The following is a 22,202-nucleotide window of genomic DNA, read 5'->3' as shown; positions in this document are numbered from 1 at the left end:
TAGAATAGAGGCCTGGTGCATGGGTGGGGCCGGTTGGTTTGCCCTGAAGGGTGTCCTGGATCAGGGTGGGGGTCCCTACTGGGGTGCCTGGCCAGCCTGGGTGAGGGGATGATGGCTGTTTGCAGCTGGTCACACACCCTTCAGGTTGGGGGTCCCCACTGGGGTGCCTGGCCAGTCTGGGTGAGGGGCTGAGGGCTGTTTTCAGGCTGCGGGTGACTGAAGCTCCCAACTTCTCCTTTTTTTCCTTTTTCTTTTTTATTCTGGGCCAGCTTTAGCTCTGGCTCCAGCTCTGAGGCCTCTGCTGCTGAAAGAAGGTATCTGGTTTGTTTCGGTTCTATAATCGAAACAATGTATAACTCCAGCTCTGAGATCCCGGGCTCGCTGAAAGCAGGTTCCTGGGGTTTTGTTTAGCTTCTATATTTGTTACAATGTTTCTTAAACTTCAGGCTCAGAGGCCAGCAAGGCAGGCAGGGAACGTTGGAGTCCTCCATCACTGAAGCAAGCAAGCCTCATGTTAGTTTCAAGCTGCCTGGCTGCCGGCCGCGATCTTGGCTGGCAGTTAATTTGCATATCTCGCTGATTAGCCAATGGGAAGGGTAGCGGTCGTACGCCAATTACCATGTTTCTCTTTTATTAGATAGGATATATATGTGTGTGTATATATATACATATATATATGTGTGTGCGTTAAATTTTCAGTGTGCACTTGTATTCTTTAAACTTATTTTATATTTTGTGTTTTGAATCTATTCTGCATCATTCTTGCCCAAATTATTATCCATCACTTAATGTGTACAATAGCTTTTGAATTATTCTCATTTTAACTATTCTTGACCCCTTTTTCTCACCTATTTTCCATATTACAGAGTTAATCTTTTCAAGTTTAAATTTTACCATTTTTTCTCCCCTGTTTAAAATACTTAAATGGCTTTTCATTATTCTTAGCCTAATGACTAAATCGTTAACATGGCTCTCATTATCTGTTACCAGCTTGCAGCATCAGCTTCATTTTATGCCAGCCTGGAGCCCCAATCGTCTCTTCTCTGTCCTTTAAAAGAGTGGCTTTAAGCTATTTTGACTGCTACAGAGTAAGAAAAATGTTTTGCATCATGACCCAATACTATAAAAATAAATACATTTAACTGTTACAAAAGTGTTTTTTTTAAATATATATTTTATTGATTTTTGTACAGAGAGGAAGGGAGAGGGATAGAGAGTTAGAAACATCGATGAGAGAGAAACATCAATCAGCTGCTTCCTGCACACCTCCTACTGGGGATGTGCCCGCAATCCAGGTAAATGCCCTTGACTGGAATCAAACCTGGGACTTTACAGTCCGCAGGCCGACACTCTATCCACTGAGCCAAACCGGTTAGGGCTGTTACAAAAGTTTTGTTAAACAATACCCACCCTAACTGTATGTAATGATATCTATTTTTTATTATTCTATGTAATTGTAATTGATACCATTAATTGGTATCAATCCACATTTGAAAACTGCTTTAAAGAGCCACAATCCATCCTCTGCTTTGATATTTGCAATGCTGTTTCTACTATCTGAGGGTTTTTTTCTCCCTTTAATCCCACTTCCCATGCATAGATGTACTTCTAGTTTATATGTTATTTATACCTCAGAACTCAACTCAGATACCAAGGAAAACTTGACATTTTCTTCCTGAAGGAAAAGTTTTCCTTACCTCTAAACTGGGCTACATTCCTCTATTACAGTATCAGTCTCTTTTGTATTATTCACCCCACTTGTAATTGCATTGTTAATTTTATAATTAGTTGACTAATATATGTCCTAGACTGTCATTTTCATTTGTTTATGAATGACATCTGGCTTATTGATTATTGAATCCCTAATGCCTGGCTCATATTTGATTAAATAATTGAATAAATGAATATTGTTCAACATGGTATAATGGAAAAAATGTGGACTTGAAGGGGAAAGGTTGATAAGTAAATGTACTTGTCCGAAAACCTTAATTTTGATCCTGTTATTATCAGGTGATCTTGGACAAAAATATGTGTTTCTTATTCTCTGATTCCAAATCTGTGTAAAGGTCATATTAACTGTTTAGTGTGCTGGCTTCTTGAGATTAGACCCAAACAAAAGATTGCCATGGTCTTTCTCTCCATGAGTTCACAATTGATGTCTGAGATGCAGACACTCAAACATACATAAGAACTATTGTATGTGAAAACAGACGTAAGTATGAAGTGCTGTTACAAGATACTTTATTATGGTTAGGTCAGTGGAATATTGGTTAAAAATGTGTTACTGCAATTTATGAAAAGTTTCAAACCTTGCCTTTCTCTTGGTCTTGGCTCTTTCTTTGTAATGGAAGTAAAAATAGAGGCAGATACATATACCAATGATTTCAGATGTTTTCCTTCCTTTTTACTTCCAGTGGTCAGGAAAACAGCTGGATAGTATACAAAATTATTGAATTCTAAATTCACAATATTTTGAACTTGTGTTGTTTGCCAGCCTACTGTTGTTTGCTGACCCCCGCCCTCCCCCCCCATATGACCACTCTTGTTTTCCAGCTGGTGGATGTGTAGACACAGTACAGTCAGATACCCTCAAGCATCGTGAAGATGTCAGTTGGGAAGTAAACCCTTTGGTTCTAGTGCTACTGTTAACACAGGAGCAATTGAAATTCTAAATCAGATTTGCCTCAGCAGTAAATGTCAGTAAAATACTGAGCAGTCAAGACCATCAGTAAGAAAAGTAATCAAGGTCAGGGCCAAACTGCTAGAACGAAATGTTTAAAACTTCTAATGAGTCATTAGACTCTTAGAAAATAGGCTGCTGTTAAACTGTTTTGTGTGTTTTCCATGCATAATTTACTCCGCTGTATTTTTAATTCTTTCAGAGATCAAACAATCCCCTGGAAAAGTGTTAACTTCCTGGAGAGGTAGCACAAACACTGTTAGGTTTTGTTAATTTTTCATCTCATGGATTTAGTAAACTGTTTGACTGTTAGAATCTGTAAGAAATAACATTAAGGCCATTTCCTATTTTGGTTCTAAAATTGTGACTCTTGTTCTGACTTCCATTTAGTCTGATGCGATTGGAAGAACAGTGCCAGATTGATTAATTTTGTTTTTAAGTGTTGTGAAGACAATTGAGCCATGGGAAGAAGTTGACATTTTGAACTGGCAAACAGCTTGGGCACTTAGGCACAATTCCAGGTAAATAAGTTAAGTATAGGTGTGTATATGTAAGTCTGATTGCTTAAAGGTATACATCTAAGATCCCATATGATCAGTGCTAGGCAGCAGCTGATGTGCAGGATGGCAGGGGAAGAAAAACTGGATCACAGACACTCTTACTTAGGACTTGAAATCTGGCAGCTTTCCTAGGGGAATAAAATACCGTTGGATTGCATTTGTTTGTGGACATTTTTTTTCTTGCCTTCTGCATTGCCCTTTAAGCACAGAAACCATGATTTGTTCATCTTTGTACTCCCCAAACAGTAGGTATGATTGTCGATACTAAGAGATAGCCACTCTTTCATTACCCATTTGTTCATTCAGGGCCACAGGTGATGTTTGGGAAATAGTAAAAGCAGCAGTCCAGCAGAGAGGGCATTGCTGTGATTCTCTGGCTTCCTCTACTAGGGAGTCTGCAGCTTTTCACTTCGTTTTAAAGACAAATGGTCTGCATAGGGGAAGCACATGATGAGCTGTGTCTTTGTTCAGTTGGCTAATCAGGTCAGAGCTGTTGGTCCATCTGTGGATACACCAGTTCGTGTTTCACCACTCCTAGCCACAGATTTGCACCTTGAACCTTTGCCAGCCGTTTCCTAAGTGCATGCCTTTGCATGTGAGGGAGCCCAACAAAAGAGTGCACATAGATCAGCTTAAAATCATCACAACTCTTCAAAACAAAACAAAACAGCTTAAAGCATGAGTCCCAGAGTGGCGGCCCAGGAGCTTGATCTTTGTGTATCAGAGGTCAGCACGGTGGTGCCATATGTATTGCTATCACTATAAACACTGCACTAATAGGGACAAACTTAAGAAGCTGTGACAAATGAGTATTGGAACTTTTGTTATTTTTACTTAAAAAAATTAAATTTCTTAGGGTGTTAGTATAACCAGCCCTAGAAAATATTGGGTGGAGGTGGGTGGTCAAATTGATTCAGAACTGGCCCAGAGCTCTACAAGATCGGCATGATTTATGTTTTCATAGATGACACAATTACAGAGCGTTATTGGTTGTACAACTTGGGGACTTTGTTCTTTGAAGACTTGTGGTACTTAAATGAGGTTTCACTAATAATCAGTAATAATGCCGCTTTGCTTCGCATTTCCACTTTTACGTAACATTCACCTGTAATTGTTTACATCATTTCAAGTGAGTCTCAAAACAATCTTGTAAGTTGGACATTACTTTTCAGGTTTACCACTTGATCATCCAGCAACCTCTTTTTGTCTGAACGTCGGTGTGACTTAAGGAGCTCCAGGAACAACAGTTGACTAAGAAGTATACAATGTCCCATACTGACAAAATTATTTCTTTTAGAAGTTGCTGCATTCTCTTAGAAAACAGAATGAACATTTAGGTGAAACAGCATTCATCAAGGTAAAAGAAAATTACCGAAACAGATTGCTCCCTTCTAGAGCATCTGAGGAAAAAGGTGGAAAAACTCCCTTTGGCATCTCTGGATATTTGAATAGACAGCAAGGAAGAACTGTAGCTTTCTTCTTTCTTCTTTTTTTTTTCTTCTCTCAGCTAAATTATCCTAAGAACACTCTTCTCCAACATAGGAATTCCAGTGGAATAAGAGATGGTAACACAAGATGCACCAGGAGACTCGAGGTTTTGTGTGTTTGAAACTTATATTCTACTATAATGACTAAATTGTAGAGAAGCAAAACTAATGTGTGTGTGTTTTTTTAAATTTATCCAATGTTTTTCTGGTTCTGTCTTCTAGGAGCAGACAAACTTCTTTTGTGTTTTGTTTGTTTGCTTGTTTGTTTTTAAAAGTTCACTCTTAAACTTTATAAAACAATATAAGACAAGGAAAATTAAAGTTACACTACATTGGAACAATGTATTTCCTCAAACAAATGCCAAAGGCATATGAAGATATAAAATGGTATGCAGTGTTCCCCCCCACACACATTATTTATTTAAATTGGTAAGACTTTTTTGTCTTTCAACATTTAATTTTACTATAAACAAAAGTGAAGTAAATGCAATGATTGTTATCAACTGAATACTAGATGAGGTCTCAGTATTTAAAAGAACATAGATCTCTTCTTATAAACTTGCTTTTGATTTTAATTCAAGAATAATTATGGTGGGTTCTTATGTCTGACTGGACAAAAAAACATGTGGTTGTGTGTTTTGGCATATGTTCTTCCAGATTTTTCAGTGATAGTTATGATAACCAACAAAGGAAATTTGGATTGAAAGGCTTTTCTGTAAGAGATTCTAATCATCACCCTAAGAATAATTCCAACACCTATTAGTTACTTTTACTTGGAGACCAATGTATATATGCATGCCAGTGACTCTAAGAGTTGGACAACAGGGACATGGAATTCTGAAGAATAAAGTTTTGGAATAGATACCTGCACAGTACCAGCCCCACTGCTGTTACTAGAAGAAGACTTGGGTAAGTAAAAATGAATTTAGTACAAATACAGCGTTTTTACATTTGTTTCATGTCTATAGCTTTCCCCTGAGAACAGAATTTAAATTGTAAACCATAGCTTTAATGTATATCATTACCATAAAGGAAAATAATGTATGTACATGCGCACACACATCACGGCATGTGTGCATGCACACACACACGTAGAAAAGTCTAGATTTTTTAGTATCTAACACAGAGATGTGGGTGTTGTGCAATCAACAAAACACTGTTGTGCAATAATTAAGGAATTTTTAAACTGAAGATTAAATTGGAATGTTGTTATAAACATAAGGGAAATGGACAACATTTTTCCTTGTATCAAAAGAAAACTCATTTCTAAAAATAAGCACCCTCTTTGTGATGACCCTTTAAAATAGTTTTAAGTAATTCCATTCACCGATGAGCTTTAGGTCCACAGCACTTTGCTGTAAGTGGCTTGCTCTTTGATCTTGCAGCCTTTAATCAGGTGTGTATCCAGAAGAAAGCATTGACTTGGCAATATCACCAGCCAGACTCTGCATCTCTGAAAGCGAATTGAACATGGCATGACTAAAACATGCTGCTGGGTCCTGAAAGGTTTTCTTTGGTGTATGAATCTAAGGAAATATTGATTTGTTAAAGCTATTTCCCATTACTAAACTTTATCTTATCAAGTGGAGGCAAACACAGACCTTCCTAAAGTTATCAAAGTAAAAAACTTGATTTTTTAAAAAAGGAAAGTGTTTTTTGTTTTCTCCCATGTTTCATTTTACTTTCCCAGAAATGACAATGGAGTAAAAGGGTTGAGAATGTTACCTTGTCTTTTAAGTGTTGTTATTGACCATCAGCGGTCAATTCCTTTGTAATGTGAAATTGATTTAGTGTAATCTAAATGACCCTTGTTTTTCTTGTGTGTGTTTTACTTAGAGTGTCTTGCATAGTGCTTTCACAACAATGTTTTATTCCACTTCTCCACTCAAATCCATATTTCTTATCACTACTGATTCTGTCCTTTAGACACAAGACCATCTTTTTCTTCCCTTTAGCTTCCACTATCTAATCAGTGTCTCCCCCTAATAATTAATAACTTAGTGGTTAAGAACTAGGCTTGAATTTTGTGCCCTTGGGCAAGTTACCTAACCTCTGTAACGACTGTTTTCAATACCTGTTTTGTAGGTTGATAGGATTAAATGAAACAGTTCACATGAAGCAGTTAGCATAGGGCCTGCACTCAATACATATTAGCTACCTCTCTTCCCCTCCTCACCCTTCCCTTCTTGTCCTCCCAGGACTCCTCTCCCCACCCTCCTCTTTCTTCCTTTTCCTCCGGCCCTTCTTTCTTTCCCTCCTCTTTGAGTGAGTGCTTGACACAAGGTAAAAAATAAAATGGTCCTTTTCTTTTTTTCATCACATTGTATTTTTTTTTAATTTAATTTTGGTTTATTTCTTAAAGTATTACAAAGAGTATTACATATGTCTCCTTTTTCCCCCTCTTGACATTCCCCCGGCCTCCCCTACCCCCCAGTGTCTTGTGTCCATTGTTATTCTTATATGCATGCATACAAGTCCTTCGGTTGATTTCTTACCTGCTCCCAACCCTCCCCAGGCTTCCCACTGTAGTTTGACAGTCTGTTCAATGCTGCTCTGCTTCTGTGTCTATTTTTGTTCATCAGTTTATAATGGTCTTTATTATCCATAAATGAGTGAGATCATGTGGTATTTTTCTCAGCTTCCCAGGGGCCGGCGCAGCCTCGCAGGGGCCGTCTCAGCCTCACAGGGACCATCGCAGCCTCTCAGGGGCCATCCCAGCCTCACAGGGGCCGTCTCAACCTCACAGGGGCCATTTCAACCTCTCAGGGGCCGTCTCAGCCTCACAGGGGCCGTCGCAGCCTCGCAGGGGCCGTCGCAGCCTCGCAGGGGGCACCGCATCCCACGTTGGGGGTGAAGGTGTGAGTCAGAAGCTCCTCTCGCTGTCTCTCCTGCTGCTCCCTTGCGTATCGCCGATGCTGGAAGTTTCTAAGAGCAGTCTGCAGGTGCTGGACATCATACTTTAACTGGTCAACACGAAGTTTGGCATTCTGTCTTTTGTTGAGTGGCTCCTTGCTGGACAAAATCTCCAGGCGTTCTTGGTGGCTGAATATCTGTTATGCTTGCTTGGATTTCGTTTTCTAATTGCACACACTGCTTGTCTGCCGTCTCCCAGCGTCCCATGTGAGATTGGATCTGGTGGACCTGTTGTGTATTTGCTGGTACAGTGGTTCCATGTCGCCGGCCCAGCCGGGTTCGGCTCCGGCTTCCTCCAAACCTGATTCTGCTTCTTGAGTGTGTCCCTTATGGGTGCGAGGAGTTGAAATCTGCAGTTTGTTGGGTTATGCTGTAAAAGTGCATGTGGTTCCTTTTGTGCCTCTGGCACAGCTTGGGCGGGGATGTAAATTGAGTAGGGCGGGGTCTCCCGGGAATCACCAGGGCGGAGCAAAGAGCAATGGCATCTCCGCGACTCCGCATCTCCGTCTCCGTGTCCCCAAGTGCCAGCGAGCAGCTCCATGAGAAAACCACCCTCGCTCTCCGACCTGCTGCAAGGCCATCCCACCTCTCCCCATAGGGGTCTGGGACCTCAGAATCCCACTCCAAACAAGCTCAGTGGATTCGAGAGTTTGTAACCCCTTCGGATTGAAAAAAACCCACGCATCCAGTTGCAGCCTGCCTGACGCGCGACTCCGTACCTCTGGTCTTGGCGCCTCTATACATCCTACTCAGTCTCAATGCTCTTCTTTCTTTCCTTCCAGTTCTAGAGCTTCCACTGGGCCAGCTTTCCCATGGTTCTGAATGATAGCTGTTTGTCTTATAGTTGGTAGTTTCAATGTTGTTGTGGGAGGCACAGGTCTGTACCTTATGCCGCCATCTTGGTTCTCCCAAATGGTCCTTTTCAAACTGCCTCCTCCTCTCTAGGAATCAGACACTCACCATTTCCCCCTGGAATACTGAATTTGTTAATTGGTCTTCCACATCTTATTTATTTCTGTTTTTCACATTAAAAATAGTTATAAAAAACAGTTAAAATTCAAATACCTATCAACTTGAATTTATAATAGTTTTTTAAAACAATTTTTTATTGATTTTTAGAGAAAGGAAGGGAGAGAAACATCTATGTTAGAGCAGAACATTGGCCACCTCCCACAGGCTCTGCACCCAGGATTAAGCCCACAACCCGGGCAGTGCCTGGACCAGGAACCGGTGACATTTTGGTGCATGGGACAACACCAACCAACTGAGCCACACCAGCCAGGGTGGTTTTTAAATCAAATCATACATTTGGTATTGGGAAATATATGGAAAAAAAATCACTGTTAATAACTATTATGCTTTTGTTTTCTGATCATATTCTGTCTTCATATAGACGTATTTTGAAGATTTTTAAATGACTTTGAGAACGTATATAAACTGTTTTACTTAAAAAGAGTTTATCATGTGTTAGATACTATAATTTAAGTGTTATACATATATTATCCTATTTAATTCTCAGTAACCTATGCAATAAGTCCTATTACCACCCATTTTACAGAGAAGGAAACAAACAGTTATGCTTAAGGTCATATAGTTATAAATAGTAGAGAAGGATTTAAACACAGATGGTCTAATTCCAGAGCCTTTGCTTCTAAACACCAGTCTATACTGCCCAGCCCCCACCTCACCTTCCCACCCCCACTTCCAGGAATAATTACATAATGTAGTAATCCTGGGTACTTGCGTTAAAATGAAAAATTCCTGAAAATTCAGTTTCTAAAAGGAAAAAACAAATTCCTTTTGAATAAATACTACTGAAAAATAAACCTGAAAACAAATCTTACCATTGACTTTTCATCTTTTTTCATGGCTGGTCAGTAAAGTTTTCTGAAATTATCTGAAAAAGGAAATGTGTCTAAAGGGTAGCACTTGAGTTGAAGAGACAAAATCATAAGAAATAGTTAAAGAATCTGGAGATACTTAGCCTTGAGAAGACTGGCGTGGAATGAAAACTTTTCAAAGATTTGAAGAGCTTGCATGGAAAGGGAGGATTAGATATACTCTATGTGGCCCAAAAAGATAGAATTAGAACCATTTGTTGAAAGCAATTAGACAATAGCTTTCTAACAGAACTGGAAAGACCTTTACCAATCAGTTTAACTGTTTCTACTTGTCTAGCTCAGAGATCTCACACTTTCAGGGAATGGGAAAGTAGCTCAGTTTCCGCAAGAACATCAGAGATCTTCAAGTGCTCACATTGCCTCTGAGATGGAGGCTATCATGTGAAAAGGATGCTTTTTAAAAAAAATAAAATAAAAAGTCAGATTATAAGTGCAATACATAGAAAAATTAGGATTCCATAAAACCAGAAACCTGCCCCTAATCCCACCATTCAGGGACAATAATTTGGGGTATTAAAAAGATGTATCTTTTATGATTATAAAAATAATATTGTAGAAAATATAAATACAGAAAAGCATAAAGAAAAATATATACTAAAGGACAAAAGTAAAAACTTCCATAATCCCCTACATATTCACCACTTACATTTTGATGATTTTTTGAGTCCTTTATTATACTATTTTTATATATAACTTAATTTATAATTTTTAATGACATTTATACTTTACAAAGTTTTGTAGGCTATTTTTCCCACATAGTATTATATTATGGGCATTACCTTGTAATTTTAATATTTCAAGTATGTAATTTTTTTAAAAATATATTTTATTGATTTTTTTTACAGAAAGGAAGGGAGAGGAATAGAGAGTTAGAAACATCGATCAGCTGCCTCCTGCACACTCCCTACTGGGGATGTGCCCGCAACCAAGGTACATGCCCTTGACCAGAATCGAACCTGGGACCCTTGAGTCCGCAGGCCGACGCTCTATCCACTGAGCCAAACCGGTTAGGGCATCAAGTATGTAATTTTTAAGGGGGACATTACTTTGTTATGAATGCATTATGATATAGTTAACCAATTTCCTATTCCCACATAATTATGCAGTGGATTTTTAGTATAGGTAACACTGCAGTGAACATCTATATATTAGTAATTACCCAAATGTTAATTGTGTTCTGAAGTTAGATTTTAGAAGTGGAATTATTAATTCTGTTATGTCTGGCCAAATTGATCTCTGAAAACCATATATTAACTTTCTTTCTCACTGTCAGAAACTTTAATTTTTAATAGTTTGGTAAATCTTAGTTGGTAGATTATGCAGGCAATTTTTATTTTAATTTGTATTTAAATAAAATTGATATTCTATGTCGATCTTATATGTCTCATGACCAATTATAATTTCTTAACATACCTATTCATATTTTTCTCCATTTTCAGCTGTTTTAAGAATTTACTCATAGAAATCTCTACATATCAAGACATTAAACCTTTATGTTTTATTGCCTTTAAATGTATTTATGTATTTTAACATTTAGAAGTTTTAATTTGTATATATAATCATACTTATCATATTTTGTGATTTCTTCCATTGCTATTTTTTTAAGTCCTTTCCTTCAGTCCCTTTTCAGTTAGACACTGTGTCAGCCACAGTTCAATGAGAGAAGCAGAACCACTAGGAGGTACACACACACACACATTTGAACCTATGCAATTGGTGTGGGGGCGGAGGGGCAGCTTAAGCAATTGTCTGCAAGGCTGCATTATTTGCGTCTGATGCTGGAGCTTGAAGTCCAACAGGCAAGCAGTTGGAAGGTAAAGTGGGAAGAGTAAGGATAAGGTGCAACCTCAGTCTCAAACTGGACTCCCCAGGGATGGAGTGGTGTGGTGTGGCTGTCTGCCTTTGGTCATGAGGTCAAAGACACACCTGACCCAAGAGTCAGAGCAACTGAAGGCAGAGCACTGCAGGCCTGGACACCACATCACACCATCAGGTGAAACTGCAGGTCGGTGAGGTGTGTCCAAGCTGCGAAAGGGCTGCTGCTTCACCTTCGTTCTTCCAATCTCCCATAAGAATCTCTCTTGGCCATTCTTATGAGAAAAAGAAAGGGAAGTTGAGACATCACAAAGCCACCCACACCTACATTTTTCTAGTTTTATTAAATTAACTCAGGAAGAAATTATTTCTTTGCAAAATTTGCCTATTCAGGAACACGATATGTTTCTACATTTAAATCTGATTTTGTATAAGGAAAAGTGCTATAATTTTGTCAAATGAGCCCTACAAAATTCTATTAGAATTATTTTATGTTTCTTGTTTGTAAAGCAAATGGAATCATTCCTCCCAATTTTTTTAGTTGATTGGAAAAAAAAGCTATTTTAGCATATTTATCTTTTATTCTGCTGCTTTGCTAAAAACCTATTAATTTTATAATTTTGTAAAGTTTATTTTCACTAGTTTTCTAAGTATGTAATTATATTATCTACACAACAATAACATTTAATACTTTCTAACTCTATTTTCACTTCATCTCATTGTTCTGGAATTCCTGATGGATGCACTGTTAACCAACAGTGATGAGAGTGGGCATCTTCTCAGTTTCCTGAGTTTTAGTTTTAATAGTTTTAGTTTTAATATTATAGTTTTAATTTTCAACAGCTATTTCCATTTTTGTTTGTTGATTTCCAAAATCAGGAATCTGTATGGAATGCCATTTGACATCTAATAACATCAATAGCCCTCCATCTCCCTCAGCTACAATTCCCACTGGGTTTTACAGTCAAAAGTTATGAGCCTTCTTTTTCTGGTACCGGAACCCTGGGCTCGTGTCCTGGTGTGGGGCTGGGACCCCTCGCTCCTCAAGGGGGACTTCCACAGCAGAGATATCCCTCCCATTTTTAAATATATATATTTTTTTATTGATTTCAGAAAGAAAGGGAGAGAGAGAGAGAGAGAGAGAGAGAGAGAGAGAGAGAGAGAGAGATATCAATGATGAGAATCATTGATTGGCTGCCTCCTGCACAGCACTGGGGATCAAGCCCGCAACCCAGGCATGTGCCCACACCAGAATCAAACCTGGGACCTTTCAGTTTGCAGGCCTACACTCTATCCACTGAGCCAAACTGGCTAGGGCTCCCTCCCAATTTTTATTATTATTATTGTTATTATTATTATTATTATTTTTTTTTTTTTTATTAATCCTCACCCAAGGATATTTTTTCCATTGATCTTTAGAGAGAGTAGAAGTGAGTGGGAGAGACAGAGAAAGAAACATCGATGTGAGAGAGACATATTGATTGGGTGCCTCCCGCAGGTGCCCTGACTGCGGCCAGGGATTGAGCCTGCAATCAAGGTACAATGCCCTTGACTGGAATCAAACCCAGGACCCTTCAGTCTGCAGGTCCACACTCTAACCACTGAGCAAACCAGCTATGGCCCCCTCCCAATTTTTAACCACAACACATGGGTATGGGACCAGCTAGGTCCGCATCTCCACCTTTCCTATAGTCTCTCTCTCTTTTTTCCCCCCCCCTTCCTACCAGTCTTGATATGGCTTCTTCTTTTTGTTCTTAGTTGTAGGACTTCTGTTCAGCTACGTTCCAGGTGGTTCTGAATGATGGTTGTTCTGTAGTTTAGCTATAATTTTGATGCAGTTGTGGGAGTTTTCAAGAACTGCATTTACCTGCACCACTATCTTGACCAGAACCCCCCTACATTCACTGCTTTTGGCTCTTATGCTGCCAAGAGTCTAGCTTATACTCAGCTTTCTTCTTTCACTAATCCTATATAATAAAAGCCTAATATGCAAGTTGTCCCTTCGACTGGGAGTTCAAGCAGGGGGTGGAGCAGGCTGGCCAACTGCCCATGGCCCCTCCCCCCAGCCAGCCCTGCCCCAGCCAGCAGCCTCAAGGGCTATGGTTCTCAACCTGTGGGTCGTGACCCCTTTGGAGGTCAAACGACCCTTTCACAGAGGTTGTCTAAGACCATCGGATAACACATATATAATTACATATTGTTTCTGTGATTAATCACAATGCTTTAATTATGTTCAATTTGTAACAATGAAAATACATCCTGCATATCAGATATTTACATTATGATTCATAACGGTAGCAAAATTACAGTTATGAAGTAGCAACGAAAATAATTTTATGGTTGGGGGTCACCACAACATGAGGAACTGTATTAAAGGGTCGCAGCATTAGGAAGGTTGAGAACCACTGCTCTAGGGACTCTATCCATGCATGAATTTTGTGCATTGGGCCTCTAGTACTCTTATAAGCACATGAGTAATGGTACTTTTAGAAACTCCATCTTATTACTTAATAGTGCTTGCATACACCACCTTAGGATAGTGCCATTACTGTAAAAGCAGAGGCATTGATTGCTTTTATCTCTCAACTGCTATGCATATAGTGTTGGTCAGTTAGTACTTGCTCTAATGAATGTTTGATTTCATATTGATAGCTTTGATTCAAACTCATTTTAGGTAGGTGACATAACATATCATCTAAACTCAAATATATGATCACCCTAACTTCATGTAGTGTTTTAGAGAAAGGGTTTTCCAAGGAGGCATACAGGTTCTTTGGGGATATTGATAAGAGTAGAAAAATAAATCTGATTTTAGAGGACTTCAACGTAAATTTGAATTTGTAGGAAAAAATTTTATTAAAGTAAAAAGTGAAAGTTGAATAAATATTTATTAGGACCGCTTTTATTTTACCATCTTTATTTTGTTAAGTCAGATTTTGACAATTATAGCCATAGCATAAAACACAAATTAATCCTTTTGAGTCCAGTTCAGTGGCAGAATTGCTTTAAAAATTATGGAAACAGCAATAATTGGTCCTAGACTTACTGAAATGACTTAGTCATAAATTTTGGAACCTCCAGAAAGAAGATGGGCATTGGGCATTTTCCAACTCATTTCTCTTGGCATTTACCATACGGGGGTCAAAAAAAGCATCTGAATTTTAATAGCTTTAAGAGTCTTGAGTCATTTCTTGAGCCAAATTTTGCTTTTCTCAAGTCAGCATATGAGTATATAGATCAATTTTAAAGACATCTGGAAAACATTTAATATCATCGGAAATTCCCATAATTTTATTTTAAATTCAGAATCATATGAACCATAGTAACTTATTTTGACTAAGAAAATTAATAAGATATTTAATATATTCTCTTGAAAATGTCAATAGCCATTTGAAATATAAACAGATTTACAAAGATGTGTTTGGGGAAGATGAAAACCCACCATTTACTCATTTGAAGTGGTTACTGAGTTTCCTAGGTAAATTCTTGTTCTAATGATTAAGTGACTTTTTAAGGTAACAGTAAAATGATGCCATAGGTTATGAGACAGATTAGAATGAGGCAAATCATGAGCTCTATTTAAACATAAATCTACTTGGGATTTGCTGTCTCTTACTTAATATCTTCTATGATATAGATTGGGATTTCTTCAAAACATCTACAGCTATTAATATCAGAATAATTGGGGATTCTTGTTTAAAACGCATCCAGTTTGAATACATCCTTCTGTCCAACTGGTCAATCTTTAGCAAGACTGACCAAAACAAAGAAAAGAGAAAACCCATTCACCAGTATTAGGAATGAAATGGGAGATACCTCTACAGACGCTAAGGAAATTAAAAGAATTAAATGTACCATGAACATCTCTATACTTATAAATTCTACAACAGGTTAAGTTGAAAATTTTTTGAAAGACACAAATTCCCAAAACTCACTCAGAAATAGATCACCTTAACTGTCCTATATATATTAAAGAAATTGAACTTATATGTTAAATGCTTTCCAACAAAGAAAACTTGTACCATTAGCAAATTATATAAAACATTAAGGAAGAAGTAATATGAATTGTTTCGGAAGAAACACTTCCCAACTTTTTTTAATGATCTCAGCATTATTCTAATACCATAACTAGACAAGGATAAGAAAAGAACCCAACAGACCAATACATCTCATGAACATACCAAAAATCCTCAATGGTACATTATCAAATACAGCAACATATAAAAGAATAATACATCATGACCAAATGGGGCTTATCCCAGGAATGTAGGGCCAGTTGGACATGCAAGAATCCTATATAATAAAAGGCTAATATGCAAATAGACCGAACGGCAGAACAATCGAACAACCAGTTGCTATGATGTGTGCTGACCACCAGGGGCACACATGGAACCTGGTGGGTGTTGGCTGCGGTGGGATGGTGGAGCAGGTGAGCGGGGATGCCAGACCAAGGTCGGTTGCCAGTTGCTGTCATCCGGCAAGCCTCTAGTACAGTGATGGCAAACCTATGACACGTGTGTCAGAGGTGACACCCAAACTCATTTTTTTGGTTGATTTTTCTTTGTTAAATGGCATTTAAATATATAAAATAAATATATAAAATAAATATCAAAAATATAAGTCTTTGTTTTACTATGGTTGCAAATATCAAAAAATTTCTATATGTGACACTGCACCAGAGTTAACTTAGGGTTTTTCAAAATGCTGACACGCCGAGCTCAAAAGGTTCGCCATCACTGCTCTAGTGGTTACTGAAAATTCTTTGCTCCCTCGCACCACAGTCCTGCCCGGCGCTCAAACCTGCTGCCAGCGCAGGCCCCGCTCACACCTGTTGCTGGCACTAGAGCCACTACTCACACCTGCTGCCAGTGCCTGGTGCTGGCTTTGATCACTCAGCACTGTCAGCAGGTGCAAGCGGCAGCTGCTGGCCCTGATCACCCCTTAAGACTTCTCCACCTCCCCCTGCTCCTGAGGGGCGATCAGCGATGGCCCTGCTCGCACCTACTTGCCGGCACTGGAGCCACCGCTCGTGTCCACTGCCGGTGCCGGCCCTGCTCGCACCCGCAGATGGCGCATGGCGCTGGTCCCAATCTCTTGGCACCGTCAGCAGGTGCAAGGCAGCTGCCAGCCCTGATTGCCCCTGAGGGCTTCTCTATCTCCCCCTGCTCCTAAGGGGTGATTGGGGCACCAGCCTTGGCTGCACCCACTAATGGTGCTGGCCCTGCTCTCACCCGCTCCTGGGGCTGGCCTCAATCGCTCCGCGCCATCAGCGCATTGGAGCAGCAGGGTCAGGAGTGGGGATGCCGGCAGACAAGCGACCGGAGCCGCGGTAGGAGGAGCCAGGAGGGAGTTCAGAGGATGGGGCGAGACCGGCCCCTGGGCCCACTGTAGCCTCCTGGCACACAGTTCCTTTCAAGGTGCACAAATTTGTGCACTGGGCCCCTAGTGAATCAATATAATTTACAGTATTGACAGATTAAGAGGAAAAACTCCATGATCCTCTTAATAGATGCAAAAAAAAAAGGGCTTGTAGAAATTCAAGAACTATTCCTGATAAAAAGTAACAGCAAACTAGATATGGAAGGAAACTTTCTTAACTTGATAAAGGGCATATAAAAAAAATACTACAGCTAACATCATAATAGCAAAAGACTTAATGCTTGCCCCCTAAGGTTAGCAACAAGTAAGAATGTCTGCTCTCATCAATCCTATTAAACATTGTTGTGGAATTCTTGCCAGTGCAATAAAATAAGAAAAATAAAATAAAATGCATACAAATTGGAAAGGAAGAAAACTGTCTATTTAAATGAATTAATCAAGGTTATAGGATACATGATCAATATGCCAAAAAAATTATTCCTATTTATTAGCATTGAACAACTGAACATGGAAAAAACTTAAAGCTACTATTTACAACATTAAAAACAAAAACGTTTAGGTTTAAATCTAGCAAAATATATGCAGTATCTATATGCTGCAAACTACAATTTTTTGATGAAAGAAGTCAATGATAATCCAAATCAATAAAGATATATATTGTGTATGGATTGGAAAATTCAATCTTTTTTTTTTTTTTTGTAAAAATTGTGATAAAATGCATAATATTTACCATTTTAACCATTTTATTTATTTTCTTTTTTTTCTTTTTCTTTTCTTTTCTTTTATTTTTTAATTTATTGCTTAAAGTATTACAAAGGGTATTACATATGTGTCCATTTTATCCCCCCGCCCTAGACAGTCCCCTAGTCTCCCCTACCCCCCAGTGTCTTATGTCCATTGGTTATGCTTATATGCATGCATACAAGTCCTTTAGTTGATCTCTTACCCCCCTACCTCCTGCCCCCCAACCCTCCCTGGCCTTCCCGCTGCAGTTTGACAATCTGTTTGAGGCAGCTCTGCCTCTGTATCTATTATTGTTCAAAAGTTTATAATGGTCTCTATTATCCATGAATGAATGAGATCATGTGGTATTTTTCCTTCATTGACTGGCTTATTTCACTTATTCAATCTTACTAAGACATTAATTCTTCCCAGATTGACTTATAGATTAGTGCATTTTCTATATAAATTTTAATAGGATATTTTATAGATATTGACATGCTGATTCTAAAATGTACTTGAAAAGACAAAGGAGCTATAATTGCCAACATTTGGAAAAAACAAAATTGGAGAGCTAACACTACCTGATTTCAAGGCTTATTTTAAAGGTACACTAATCAGCGAGTGTGGTATTTATGAAAAAACAGGTACATAGATCAGCGGAACAGAATACAGAGTCCAGAAATAGGCCATACATATATGGTAAATTGAAATTTGCCAAATGTAATGAAGATAATTCAATGAAAAAAGGTAGTCTTTTCAATAAATCTTGCTGTAACAACTGAAATATGCAAAAATAATGCATCTGGACCTATAATCCATACCTTATACCAAGCTTATCATAGACATAATTGTAAATGGTAAAACTAGAAAATGAGAAAATCATTGTTACCTTGAATTAGGGCAAGAATTCTTAGATACAGCATCAAAATCACAATTTATAAAAGAAAACTATTGACAAATTGGACTTCAAAAAACATTTTTACTCTGCAAATGACACTGATAAAATAAAACACAAACCATTGACTTAGAGAAAATATTTGGAAACCCCGTATCTGACAAAGACCTTGGATCCAGATATATAATGAAAATTCAAAAATAAGAAAAGAATCTAATTTAAAAATGGACCAAAAATTTGAACAGATACTAGAGGTTACCAAAGGAGGTATGCAGATAGTAAGTATGTACATGAAAATATGCTCAACATCATTGATCATTAGGATTATACAAATTAAAACTACAATGTAATACCACTACTCATAAATTCTAACGGCTAAAATCAAACACTGTTCCACAAGTTCAAAAAGGCATTGAGCAGCTGAAACTTTTCTACTAAGCTGGTGAGAATGCAAACTGGTACTTGGGAAAACAGTTTTGCAGGTGTGTTGTTTTTACTGAAAAGCATACACTTAAATTACAAGTCTGTAATCCCACTTATAGGCATTTAAGTGAAATAAAAACCGATGTTACATAAAAACCTGTATGTAAATATTATAACAGTTTTATTCATAATTACCAAAACCTGTCAATAATCCAATGTCCCTCAACTGGGGAATTTGATAAAAAAATATTCATATAATGGAATATTGTGCATCAATAAAAAGGAATGAACTATTGATTCATGCAACAACATGGATTAATCTCAAATGCATTATGCTAAGTGAAAGAAGCTGGATTCAAAGTCTATATAATATGTGATCCCATTTATATGATGTTCTGGAAAAGGCAAAACTATAGGGAAAGAGTACAGATCAGTGGTAGCCAGACAGTAAGGCTAGAGGGAAAGTCTGACTCTAAAGGGATAACCCAGGGTATTTAGGGGGCTGGGTGTAGTTCAATGGAACTGTTTTGCATTTTGTTTTTTTTCTTTTTTTTTTTAATTAAATCTTTATTGTTCAGATTATTACATTTGTTCCTCTTTTTTCCCCCCATAACTCCCCTCCTCCCAGTTCCCGCCCCACCTTCCGCCCTCACTCCCCACCCACTGTCCTCATCCAAGGGTGCACGATTTTTGTCCAGTCTCTTCCCGCATCTCCCACACCCCTTTCCCCCCCAAGAATAGTCAGTCCAGTCCCTTTCTATGTCCCTGATTCTATTATGATCACCAGATTATTTATTCACTTGATTCTTAGATTCACTTGTTGATAGATGCATGTTTGTTGTTCATAATTTGTATCTTTACCTTTTTCTTCTTCTTCCTCTTCTTAAAGGATACCTTTCAACATTTCATGTAATACTGGTTTGGTGGTGATGAACTCCTTTAGCTTTTCCTTATCTGTGAAGCTCTTTATCTGACCTTCAGTTCTGAATGATAGCTTTGCTGGATAAAGTAATCTTGGTTGTAGGTTCTTGGTATTCATCACTTTGAATATTTCTTGCCACTCCCTTCTGGCCTGCAAAGTTTCTGTTGAGAAATCAGCTGCCAGTCGTATGGGTATTCCCTTGTAGGTAACTGAGTTTCTTTCTCTTGCTGCTTTTAAGATTCTCTCTTTGTCTTTTGCTCTTGGCATTTTAATTATGATGTGTCTTGGTGTGGTCCTCTTTGGATTCCTTTTGTTTGGGGTTCTCTGTGCTTCCTGGACCTGTAAGTCTATTTCTTTCACCAGGTGGGGGAAGTTTTCTGTCATTATTTCTTCAAATAGGTTTTCAATATCTTGGTCTCTCTCATCTTCTGGCACCCCTATAATTCTGATGTTGGTACGCTTGAAGCTGTCCCAGAGGCTCCTTACATTATCTTCGTATTTTCGGATTCTTTTTTCATTTTGCTTTTCTGGTTGGGTGTTTTTTGCTTCTTCGCATTTCGAATCTTTGCCTTGATTCTTGCGCTCCTCTGGTCTGCTGTTGGGAGTCTGTACAGTATTCGTTATTTCAGTCCGTGTATGCTTAATTTCTAGTTGGTTCTTTATCATAACATCGAGGGTCTCATTAGATTTCTTGAGGATCTCACTACATTTATCGGCGGCTTCTAGACAGTTCTTAAGAGACCTTAAAAGTGTGGTTCTGAACTCAATATCCTCCATTGACAGTTTTGTCCTGTTTCTTTGTCTCTGCATTTTTTATGCTTTCTTGGTGCACCCCCTAGTGGTCTTTGTGCGCAGTCTTGTTGTAGTTAAGCCTTGATTGTTGTCGGCAATACTGGGGGTGATTTGACCTCCAGGCTAACTGGCTATGAGAGTCCGCTGTGTCTGCAGTGGGAGAGCTTCTGTGCTGGATCTCTAGGGCGGTGCTAATCTAGCGTTTTCCTGAGGCTATCCGGCAAATGGGCTCTGTGCATGGCTCGGGCGGAACGGGTCCCCGGGGGATCTACAGGGCGGGTCGGAGCGAGCAGTTATGGCTGCTCTCAGTTCCGTCCCTAGGGGCTCTGCCTCACAGAGTCCCAGCAACCACTGCAAACCTCGGAGAGAAAGCTGCCTTCGAGTTCCGACCGAAGCCAGACAGTCCCACTTCTCCCGTTTGAGTCTGGGTCCCTAGAGACTCGCCCGGATCTGGAGCTCAGAGTCTGAAACTCCCTCCCGATTGAAAACAACAACCACACCCTCTGCCTCCAGCCTGCTCTGCGTGCACTCCGCACCTTAGTATTTCACTTCAGCACTGCGCCTCCTCTGAGCCTGGGCACGATATTCTCTTTCCTCCCAGTTGTAGAATTTCCACTCAGCCAGCCTTCCTGTGGTTCTGGATGATGTCCGTTCCGTCTTTTAGTTGTTTTTTGAAGTGGTTGTTCGAGGCAGCAATCTCCGGCATTAACCTATGCCGCCATCTTGGTTTCTCCTGCATTTTGTTTGTGGTGATTGTTACACAAGTCTGCATTTGTCAAAACTCATGGAACTGTATGCTGAAAAGAGTGAATTTTTTTGCTTATAAATTAAAATAAAAAATGCATCTACACCTCTGGATTTTAGAATTTGTACCATCTCCTGGTAATTTCTGTGCATACTAACTTTCTAAACGCCTGTGTGGCTGATTCAGAAAGTAACTTCTCAAGGGACATCTCTACAATTTCAGTTTATAAATTGCTTTGTGGTTATATAAGCAATAATATAGCTAAATACCATTTAGGGGACCAAGATTAAGTGACATATGGTACTTTTTACTGAAAGTATAAAGTTTTAACTATTATTTAAACTACTAGAGGCCCAGTGCAAGAAATTCATGCACGGGCAGGGTCCCTAGGCCTGGCTGGCGATCAGGGACGATCTGTGGGGCAACAGGCAGGGTGATCAGGGCCCCGGCTTGCACCCGCCTTGGCTGGCCTGGCGCTGCCCGTTTGCCGGCCCTACCCCCTGACGCCACCACTGGCCGGGGCCTGCGGGCTTGGGGCAGCTCCTGCGTTGAGTGTCTGTACCCTGGTGGTTAGTGTGCTTCATAGAGGCCAATCGTTCTGCCGGTTGTTCTGCTGTTTGGTCGATTTGCATATTAGGGTTTTATATAGATATTATAAACTATAAAAATAATATTTATGATTATAATTGTATTTCTCTCCCAATGATTCTAAGAGCATTGTGTGGTGTTTAACTTTCACTAATCTGAGCAATGGATGTAGGATAAAGAACAAGGAGAAGAGCCAGTTGGTAACGTCCACCCTCAGGAAACAAGGATCCAGTGACTCATCGGAGGGACAGGTGGTAGAAGAGAATGTCTTGACACTTACCAGAGTCTTAATGAGCAGAGGTAATGGTCATGTTATTTTTTTCCCTCCTGTTCTACAGATGGTCATTTATGGTGACCTACATAGAGAGAACAGTAGGGA

This window comes from Myotis myotis, unplaced genomic scaffold (genome assembly GCF_014108235.1).
Source record: "Myotis myotis isolate mMyoMyo1 unplaced genomic scaffold, mMyoMyo1.p scaffold_m19_p_16, whole genome shotgun sequence".
In the NCBI taxonomy this organism is placed as follows: domain Eukaryota; kingdom Metazoa; phylum Chordata; class Mammalia; order Chiroptera; family Vespertilionidae; genus Myotis; species Myotis myotis.
This window is presented reverse-complemented; position numbering follows the sequence as displayed.